At 37.1% G+C, this 10,735-nt stretch overlaps 1 protein-coding gene across 2 annotated transcripts in view; it reads right to left on the bottom strand.

Moving 5' to 3' along the window:
* Window positions 1-7,554, bottom strand: part of LOC107085238 (shootin-1-like) — a 35,593-nt gene extending 28,039 nt beyond the window's left edge. The window contains exons 1-2 of one of the 2 annotated variants that reach the window (XM_015375458.1): window positions 7,441-7,554; window positions 3,520-3,690 (exon numbers count right to left, since the gene is read on the bottom strand). The gene's annotated coding sequence lies outside the window, so the exon portion shown is untranslated. Of the gene's footprint in view, window positions 1-3,519; window positions 3,691-7,428 lie in introns of both variants that reach the window. The other variant, XM_015375459.1, reaches the window with a different exon arrangement.
* Window positions 7,555-10,735: the final 3,181 nt, after the last annotated feature.

The following is a 10,735-nucleotide window of genomic DNA, read 5'->3' as shown; positions in this document are numbered from 1 at the left end:
TTGATGGAGTTGTTGGAGGTGTTAATAGCTGTAGGCAGGAAGCATCTTCTGTTCTGGATAATCCTCAGACTGAAGACCCTCTGTAGTTGTTAAACAATCTAATGAAGAGGATGCTCCCTGTTTTCCATAATGGCCTTAATTTTATAGATACATATTCTTTGTGAATTCATCTCCAGAGGCTCTTGGGGAGTTCCTTGTGGACTTTTTTAACATCTTGTTGATTTTTTAAGTCATATGCTCTGATGCCTTCGCTCCATCAGATGATGGCAAAGGAGATCACTGCCCCCACAACAAGGAGATGCTGAGCTTTTTCCTTAGCTGAATCTATTGAAGAATGTGTGCTGTTCATTGCTTCTGTCCAGACTTCTGTCTGTGACACTCTTCATCCCTGACCATGCATCTCTTGCTGTATGCTTCTTTACCTTGACCTGACTGTGCAGGTTTATATTCCTTAATAATCAATTTCTCACCTCCTGTAGGCTCTTTTTTCATGTTTATAGATACAGGAAAATGGTGTAAATCAAAGGTACAATTGGACTGACAGAGTTGATGTCCAGTGCTAAATTTAGTTAAGAATGTTAAAGTATTGTTAAAGGGGAACAGAATACAAAAGCACAGCATATTGTTAATGTTTTTATTCTTAATAAAAACTGTTCCACTTTGCAATTCTAATGTACTTATCTCACACAAAACTCCCAATAAGCACGTATTAAAGTACTGAAATATGTTGATATGGTGTGGACGAATTTGGAAAATACTTCTTCAAGGTATTACAAAGTGAAGTTTTCTTCACACTTGTGCTGAATCCATCACCATCTCCAGTTCCTTTTCTTTTATTCGACTGTGTGGATGAACATCGTTCGGAGCCTCCCAGAAGTCACGCAGCATGAAATACCTAACGTGCTTTCAGCTGTGAGCCGCAGCCTACATGTGCTGCTACACATTGATGACTGAGCACAGTACAGTTGAGGGCAGTGAAAGGTTGAGCATGTGTCTTCAGACTAGAAGTTGAACCAACACACAGCTAACACAACAATGCAGTTTAAAAATGAACTGACTGTTTCTCTGAAGAACCGTACCTGTCCATCTGTCTGTGTTTGACATCAATCACAACTGGCATTTAATTTCATTTTAGATTTGGACATCACCATAGATACATTTCAGCATAACAATTTTTTTTTTTTTAACTCTGACAATGTCAGAGTTAATAAAAGAAAAAAAGGGTTTAAAAGGCGATGTCAAAAGTTCAAATTCTCGGTCATTTGAGGACATGAAACACGTGCAACCCACTAATCTGCCTCTGAACTGTGGCCCTAACGTTCGCTCTGCTGTTTCCTATTGAGGGATATAAATAGTGTATGTGCGCTCAACTTTTATTTGATGCCATGTGATGTTTACACAAAACGAAATAATCTGACCTCTTAGAAGAGAAAAAAGATCCCGTGTTTTGCTGTGGAGCTTGCATCTTTCGTGATTTGTAGGGGAACATTTACAGAATGAGTTCTGGTAAATCCTCAGCTGCCCTTAGTATTTATTTTTTTATTTTATTTTATTTTTTTTTTTTTTTACTTTGACTGATTGTGATGTCTCATCTTTACCCAAGCTGATTCAATCAAAAATATATAATGTGGGTTAAGTATTAAGATGGTAAAATGTTATGTAAAACACTGTGCTAGTTAGAAACTCATGACCGCGACATGAACTCAAAATTATTCACACCCCTGGCAGTATTAGATTTGAATTTCAATCTTTGAATGTACCATCATGTTTCTACTGACTGGAAATAAAAGTGATTTTAAATTTTTTTATTTATTTGACTATAAAATTTGAGTCGCCTAAAGATTAGTGTGATGGTTAAGAGGCCATCCACTCTCAAAGATCTGAGTTCATCCTTAACTGCCCGTTTTTTTTTTTTTAAATATGAATAAATTGCAATTTTTTTTCAGAGGTTATATCACTTTTGAATTCAGTTGCTATCTTTTCAGAAGGTGCATGTTCTATATACATTATGAGAGAAACTTCATGGTTCAATGAAGAAAACTTCTGAATCTAAGCTGCATCCACTTTTAAGCAATAAATGTTTTTGGGAAGCAACAAACGTCAAAACATAAGCCTTAACCCGGAGGCTCCTTCATTCTAAGCTCTATCTGTGTCCTCTGAAAATGAAAACGATCCTTTTCTTAAATTATGTCTTATAAATATGATGTGCTCCCTTTAGAAAATACAATAAAAAAAACATGTTTCCTTCAACTGCACATTTTTTTTAAAGAGTGATTTTTTTTCTTCTTTACGAGTTAACAAAACATTAGCAAAAGTTTATATACATATATATATACATTAATCTCATTAATCCACATTAATCTCTCCAAATGTTTTCAAATTTGTTTCAAGAATGTCATTATTTATTTCAGTTTTCATCCTAGATGAAAATATGAATTCATTTCATTTTTAAATTCAATCCGTCAGTACAATTGATTGAAGTCTCTCCTTTTATTTATTAAAATGATAATACAAAAATGATTATTTCCCCATCTGAATTTTCTTGGGTATTATCCGTGTGTGGGATTGTCACAAACTGCCAGAACTATTGATTTTTATTTTTTTTTTTTTAAAGTTATCCTTTCCTGCCCAAAAAAGATGTCAGAAAATTGATTTGGTACAAAAAGGGCTACAGAGACACAGACTGCTTTAATTTGCAAAAAATAAAAATAAAAACGTCAAAGAAGCGAAGAAAAAAAATAATAAAAGATTACATTTTTCCAGATTGGTACAGAGGAAGCCAAACTGAAATCAAATAGAATAAATAGAAAATGTCACAGGACAGTGGAGGGTGTGAGGTGAGCAGAGCAAGAATCAACTCTGTGCTGTAAACATGTTTAACAAAGCTGCCAGGCTTTCACATGTAGGTTAAAGCAGGGCGGCTCAAACCGAGTGGCTTAATATTTTATCAGGTAGACGTTGCTCTGGCAAAGAGCAAGAGGCAACAAAACTGGTCAATTAAAAGAAATGATCTCACTAAAGCTTCTTAATAATTGTACGTAAGTTTTCCTACATTCCTGTATACCTCGCTTCCTAATATCACGATCTAGCACTTTGCATACCTCTTAAGTAAAAAATCTAAATCCCAGCAACCCCCCCACACACACACACACACACACACACACACACACACACACACACACACACACACACACATGCTCCATCAGCTGCATGAACTCATCTGACTCTGCTTATAAAACAAACAGCTCCCTAATGAAGCTGAGAGAAAGTGACGCCACTGCAGCATCAGTTTGTTTAATACTCCCAGCAAATGAGGCTGAGGTGACAGATCATTGGATTTCATCACCACTGATATGATTTTTTTTTTTTTTTTTTTTTTTTTTGAAGCAATGAGGGAGTGTGAATAGGGGCTAAAGGAGGCGGGTGTGATTATAGTCTGGGGTTTTCGCATCCAGTGTGTGAAATTAGCAAAATTTGAGTCAGGAAGGAAGATTAGGAGGCAGAGAAAATCACACTCACCTGTTCGAGGCCGCGGCCTACTCAGCTCTAATAACTGTGTGATTGGATTATCCCGGCTTTTAGCAGCACCACAGCTGCAGCTGACAGAGAGGCTCTCTGCGCTCAGGTCGGGGTCAACGAGAGGTCAGCGAGGCCGTGACCTTTCGCTGAAGACGGAGCCCTCGGCTGGTGCTGTTCAACAGGAAGGGGAATAAGAGACTTTAAGAGACAAATCTTGTCCTGTTTTCTATTTTTTTTTATAGCTCAGTGATGACAGGTTTGATTTTTGAAAACTCAGAGAGAAGGATGTTTGAATTTAGAGGGGGGGAAGGAAAGATGGAGTGTGTTCGAGAAGGAAGATGGGATGTGTTGTGACAGAAGAGCCTCGCAGATACTGCTGGCCTCCTGGTGACTCCACTGTACGCTGGAAACACAAACAAACAAGCCAACTGCTGCTACAACAGGCTCTATACCATATAATATGAAGCTCTAATATTTGTTACCTCACACATCCTCCCCACTTTACCTTTCACAGAAGCTGCTTTCCACTATTTTTTTTATTTATTCAAATAGAAATAATCACTTTTTCAGAAGCGTTTTAGGGTCAGGGGCTTTTTTCTTTGTTATATCCTCCTAATGGGATTTTAAATGCCATCAATATTACTATTTGACATGATTTCATAAAGTCACAGCATTCAATGGTAGCTATTCCATAATCCACAAGCAAACATCTGAGGCTCTAGGTGTAAATGACTGAATCCAGGCTGTTGTTACTGAGAATAGCAGCCTGATTATTCACCCCCACCCCTCCTGTGGGGGTGGGGGGGATTTGTCTGTGCATTAGTTTAGACCAGGGGATGATGTCAGAGTCTATTGGAGGGAGTAAGTGACGATATTCCCCCTGTTTAGGATTGGTCTCAGCAGATCAGTACGCACAAATCCAAGCGATCTGATTGGTAAAGCCCAGAGAAAGTGTCCAGAAGGCTGCTCAAGGACGAAATGCGCAAATAAGGCTTATATGGTGAATAAGACGAATCTCCTTGGCGCTCACTTGTCTGGATATTTATCTAGTTTAAAATTGGCTGACTAATTTTGAAATTTCACTTTAAAAATTAACAGCACTGATACATTTTTAAAATATACACCTCAAAACAGTTTCCCTGCCTGGATTAGAGAGGTAACTCTATCCTAAATAATCTGATCCCAAATATATTCTGAATTAAAATTGTTCCTAAAAGATCTCTAAGTTAAGAACTGGCAAGCATGAAATACAACAAAGGAGAAATATAATCTAAATAGATAAAATATATATATAATGTTGCAGCTTAAGTCATAGCCTGGGTGTGTTTACTCATCATTCGCTCAGAAACAAATGTCTTGCTTGAATAAAAATAATGTTGAATTTTTATTTGCCAGGGGGTGTAAATAATTTCAGGGTTAGCTGCAAAAACTCATCCTTGTTTTTGTTCATTATTATTATTAGGATTCTTGTTACTTCATATGTACACAATAAATCTAAAATGTTTGACTAATTTTGTATTTTTTTTATTATCTCCTTGTTGCTTCATTGTAAACAGAGGAAACCAACCACATAAAAGGAAATCTTTTCCTTTTATGTGGCATATTTGTACCGAGGCACATTCAATATACAGAAATCAAATGAGGTATATTCTAAAAGTAAGGATGAAAAATTAAACCAACCAATCAGAGTTTACATTTATCCATTCCAAATAACAATAGAGGTTACTATCAGTTTTTCAAAGAGGGAACATTTTATCCAAATTTTGGTTTGAAAAAAATAATGCTATCACTCCTATAAATTTCTGTGTTTTATGTTTAAATATATTTGGCTTTAACAAGAATAAGCAAATCCTCATTAAAAAATGTCCATATCAACTATAGTGTCTCTGTGCATGTGTGCTCCCTTCCTACTCTGTAGGGGGCGCTCTAACTCTGTCCTCTGCCACTTGTTGATCAGCTCCCTCTCCTCAACAGGATCTTCTTAGATTCACAACTGAAACTCTTCACAAATTCCAATTTTTTCACTTTAAAATAAAGAGGAATGTGTTTCTCGCTGGCATCCTTCTCTTTTTCCAGGCTGTTATTTTATCTTTACTCTGGCCTGCTGCGTTATTTCTGCAGCTTTGCAATTATTTCTCCAGCTCAATACAAGTCATGTAACTTACAGAAACAACACTGCTTAACAACAGCCCAGACACCCCGTCACTGCTTTATGAAACCATCTCCTCCATCCCTGCCTCAGATGGATGATTTCAGCGGGTGAACCGTCTGCTGCACCCAGCACAAAGTGACACAGACAGCTGATCACCATCTCTGGGTTATTAGAGAGGAGGAAGCAGGGTGTCTGGGCCTGATGGACACACAGTGGCACAATGTCTGCAGCTCAACACATGACAAACACACTCTGGACAGGCAGAACATTTAGCACAATGTTTTCAAACTTGGTATTATTGTGTCTTTTCTACTTTGAAAATCTATTGGTATGATTTTAAAGCAGAATAGAATAGAATAGAATAGAATAGAATAGAATAGAATAGAATAGAATAGACGGGAAAAAATTATTGGAATTTACTTAATCATATTTACTTACTTTAACAGAATTGTTTTATGTCCTAGCATGAAACAATTGTGTTAAACTAATTAAATATGATTAAGTAAATGCCATAAACGGTTGCATTATTTTTTTCAGTGTAGAATAGGCTCACGGCTTTTTAGAGGCATTAGTATAAAATCTGCTATAAAAATCAAAACTAAAGTAAGCGTTTTTCATGTTTACATTTAACAAAAATATTTCTAAATCTGCGAATTCTAATTTCTTGTTTTCTATCTTTTTTGTGTGCAAACATACTGATTTGATTCAATCCTTTGTTACGTTAATAAAGAGGAGAATTTAGCAGATAAAAAAATGCCAATGAGTAAAAGTGATTTTAGGTTTTATCTGAGTGATGCAAAAACCTTGAAAACTATCAAAATTCATGAGATCATTATGAAGTGACAAGGGCAAAAATAAATCTTCCGTTTTTCTTTTTTTTTTTTGTTTATTTATTTTTCTTTACAACATTTACATTTTAGCAGTAAAAAAAGCATTTAAAGCATTTAAAACATTGTCAAAACAAAAACTAGTCAGGTCAAAGGGGACTAAAACAGAAAGTTCAAACATTTACAAACTCTAGGTTTTATTATCAAAATGTAATGCTGAGGCTGTATGTTTTATAAAAATGAAAATTAAGCATAACTACTTATACTCCAGTAATAAAAAGAAATACATTTATAAATGTTTAAGAATGTGAATACATATTTTCTTAACACATTTCTGCAGCTTAATGCAAAGGCCTACGGGGTGATAAATTCTAAGAGCAAAAAAAATCAAACTAAAAGTTGTTATTTTACAGAATTACAAATAAAAGTAGCAAAGATGTAGCACTTTTTTTTTGATCAATCTTTTTTTTTTTATTTTAGTCCATCAAGCAATTTATTAAATGTCTAAAAACCTGAAAAGTTGTCACATTCACAACGAGAGCACAGCAAATCCAGACGCATAATTATTTATGATAAATATGAAACTAAACCTTAATGTACAAAATTATCTTTTCATTACTTAGGTTGATATCTTTTATTAAAAGTGTTTGATTGAAACACTTTTCAAGTTCGTCAAGTGTAATAAATTCTGCAGAATCTGCAGGGCTGCTGCATTAAAGTGATACTTTCAATAAAGCTTCTTACCCAAGATTACATAGGGTTATATGCTGGTTCAGACAGAGGTGCTTAGGGGGGGGGGGGGGGGTTGTTTAGTTTTCATTTCTAAGACCACACCCATGTTTCTGCTCTGTTTTCACTCATCTATCTCTCCTCCCTCTTTACTGATTAACCGAACACATCATCATCATATCTGCATTTTGTTAATCTTACTTTATTGCTTACCTGGAGTTTCCTTTCAGCGATTTTCTGATTCCTCACAGCATCCATTTCTGTCATATCCCCCTTTTCCTCACCTTTCTCCAACTTTTCTCCTTAATCAGCCAGTTCTCCCCTAAAACTTCCTTCTTAAAACACTTCCTTCCCTGTGTTTCCTCCTCCCACCAACCCTCCTTACCGCACCTCAACCTTTTTTCCCCCCCTTTGAGTCCCAATTCTCCTCCCACCATCCCTCCCAAAACTTCCCGTCCCGTTTTTTTCCCCCCTTCTGCCCCACCAGAGTGTTTGTTCACTTCTCCTTATTTCACCCACCCACCCCTCTCCCTCCTCTCTGAAGCTGGTGGGGCCCTTCCATTAGTCCTGACATGCAGAGGCACTGATTCTGTAAAGGTCCTGACCCTCGCAGTAGGCTTCGCCAGGGCTTAGGCCAACACTCCTGCACATCTGCGTGCCCTGGGATGCCCGTTACATACATAACTTGGCCTTTCCACACAACAATCACATCCACATACATTCATGCACAGCTAGATTAACGCACACTCACAGGCCAGTCTCATCCATGCTGACAAGACTTAACCCCTCCTTTGGTAGCACTGGCTGAGTTCACAGCAGCTGTGTGTGTGAAAGTGTGTGTGGGGGGGTGTGTGAGAGAGAGTAAGTCAAATGTTCAGTGGGAGAAATCCTGATTAATTGGACTGCTGCAGGCTTGGGAAAGACCTGCAGCCACTCTTCACCTCAAGCTCTCTCTTTCTCACGCCTCTTCTTCATCGACTGCAGTCGTCCTTTTCTTCCCGTGTTTTCCTGAATCTCTTTGCTCAGCTTCACTTAACAGGTGAGAATGTGTTCATGTTTTCACGACCACTATATCGGATGGGTGTGGTGGGGAAGGAGGGCATAATTGGCCATTTAAACATAGATACAGCTATAAAAAAAAAACTAAAAAAAAAAAAACTAAAACTGTGTGGATTAAATCATTTAAAGGTATAGTGGAGGATTTTTGCTAATTTTTGAAAAGACTCTCCACTTTAATAAAAAAAAGCACATGTACAACCCTGTACCCACTCCCGAGATGGAACGCCTTTTAAACGCGTATAAACGCGTACAAGTTACTTTTTTTTCATCGCTCATACAAGCTTACTTTTCAAAAGAAGATTTACACTTTTTTTTCCTTTATGTCAGACTCACCACCGGTAAGTGAAAATGGGGACGAGCAGGTAGGACGGCCTTATGTAAACATATCACATGAATGATTGACAGTTAGAGGGACCACTTATTTTGATGATCCACCCCAAAAAAGAACATGCTCCACTATACCTTTAAGGTTCTGTAAAAAATTAAGTATTAAGAACAATAATAACAACATTATTATTTGTAAAGTTCTAATAAATTCCAATCAGTTTTTTCTGAAACTCATCAAAGGAGCTTTTAAAGATTTACTCTATGATTTAATCAAGTATGAACTACAGTAGCACAGTTTGTTTTCTCTTATTTAGCTGCTTCAGAAATTAATTAGCTTAAAAAAACATTCCAAAAAAAAAGAAAATTAAAAACAATCCACTGGACTTTGATTTGCAATTCAAAATTCATTCATTTTTAATTGAAAAATCTTCCTCGATGGGAAACATCATCAAATTTGGAAACAAAGTCTAGTGGATTGTTTTTAATTTTCTTTTTTTGGAATGACCGGACCTGGATGACTGAGAATCTTCACCAGCTTAAAAAACAGTTAGTCCAAATACAATGTAATTTTTTGTATGCTCTTATACAATTATTTTCTGTACAAATTCTGCTGAGGCAGCTTCAACAGGGGTTAACCCTGTGCCTGCTGATAAAAAGCTCTGTTGCTTTTAACCATTTTGTGCCAGGTAGTGACTCTAAGAACACCTAGGCTAATAACATTGTTAGTATAGTGTGTGATGGAGTTTGTCTTTTCAAATTTAAACTTTTGAGCAACACATGACAGGTAGGTTGGTTGGTCGGTTGGTCGATCTATAGGTAATACATCAATTAGATAGTACAATTATCTAAACGGTTTTTATCCATATCTCTAAAGAAGCAGTATTGGGTATATAGAGGGTAGTAAAAAAAACATTGTTGAGAAAAATCATTAGTAGGAAACTTATTTAAAGTTTGCCTAAAGTGTGATGAAACCATAATTGAACTGTTTGTCTCAGTATTATCCAGAGCACACCAGCCCCTTGTGAAACTTGTTTAGAGAATGGCTAGACTAAAAATAAAAAATAGGCTTATATATTCTGCAAAATGTATACAAACCATGTGAAGCTCCTTTTCAAATCTTTTACAACTTTCATAAACTCCTCTCCTCCTCTGTGTTTCCAAACTGTGTTTCCTCCTGCAGCTCCGAGTCCATTGCTGCTAACTGTAACTGGCAACTTTGTCTTTCTTTCCCTTTTGTGACCAGGACAAAGGGGTCCAGTGCTCTCTCACAGGCTAGGTTACAGGCTGTCACATGAGGCAGACACTCTTGGACTCCCCAGAGTTATCTACTGTGACAACTCAGATTATTTCCACAGCCTCCCATCTGATCAGCACATCCAGTTCAATTAGTGGCAATTAGTTCTGGTCCCACATATTTACAACTTCAAACCACACCTCCTCTGCCCTTCTTTGCCATCTAGGCCTTTACTCTCTGCCCTGCTGAGACTCTCCATTAAAGCTTGAAGCCTTCAAGAAGCAACCTGGCACACTCGGTGGTGAGCAACTCCCTTGCCCATCTTCCTCCAATTATCCTCTCACACACATGCACACAATGACTCATTCACACATTCATACTCAGTTGCATGACCAGATAGAGCCCATATCCAAAGTGACACATTGCATAGAAACTACTTGAGTTTCAACATGCACACTCCCATAGGCCCAGTCCTGAGATCTGAAAAAAGGGCCAACCAAGAAAAAACCTTAGTCTAAAAAATGTTTTCAGAGCTTTGTGAAGTCTTTCCAAATGGAGAGGTTGTTTGGGCTATTGATCAGAATAAGAAACTTTACAAAGGTGCCAAGATAACAAAAACTTACCAAAATCTCACTTTTCCTTAAAAATCTACAGCTCTTTATTTTTTTAAAGTTAAACCCAATTTTATTTTTCTTTCTTTTGGCTAAAAGTCATTTACATTTTCAAAGTGTCAAAAAAAAGACTTCACTTAAATCTGAAAAAGAAACATCCATCGGGGTCCTGAGGGGTACTGGTGCCTATATTCAGCTGTCTACAGGCGAGAGTACACCCTGCTAGTCCATCACAGGGCAACACAGAGACAAACAACCATTTAAGCAAACGCTCACA

This window comes from Cyprinodon variegatus, unplaced genomic scaffold (genome assembly GCF_000732505.1).
Source record: "Cyprinodon variegatus isolate N-32 unplaced genomic scaffold, C_variegatus-1.0 Scaffold119, whole genome shotgun sequence".
In the NCBI taxonomy this organism is placed as follows: domain Eukaryota; kingdom Metazoa; phylum Chordata; class Actinopteri; order Cyprinodontiformes; family Cyprinodontidae; genus Cyprinodon; species Cyprinodon variegatus.
This window is presented reverse-complemented; position numbering and strand designations above follow the sequence as displayed.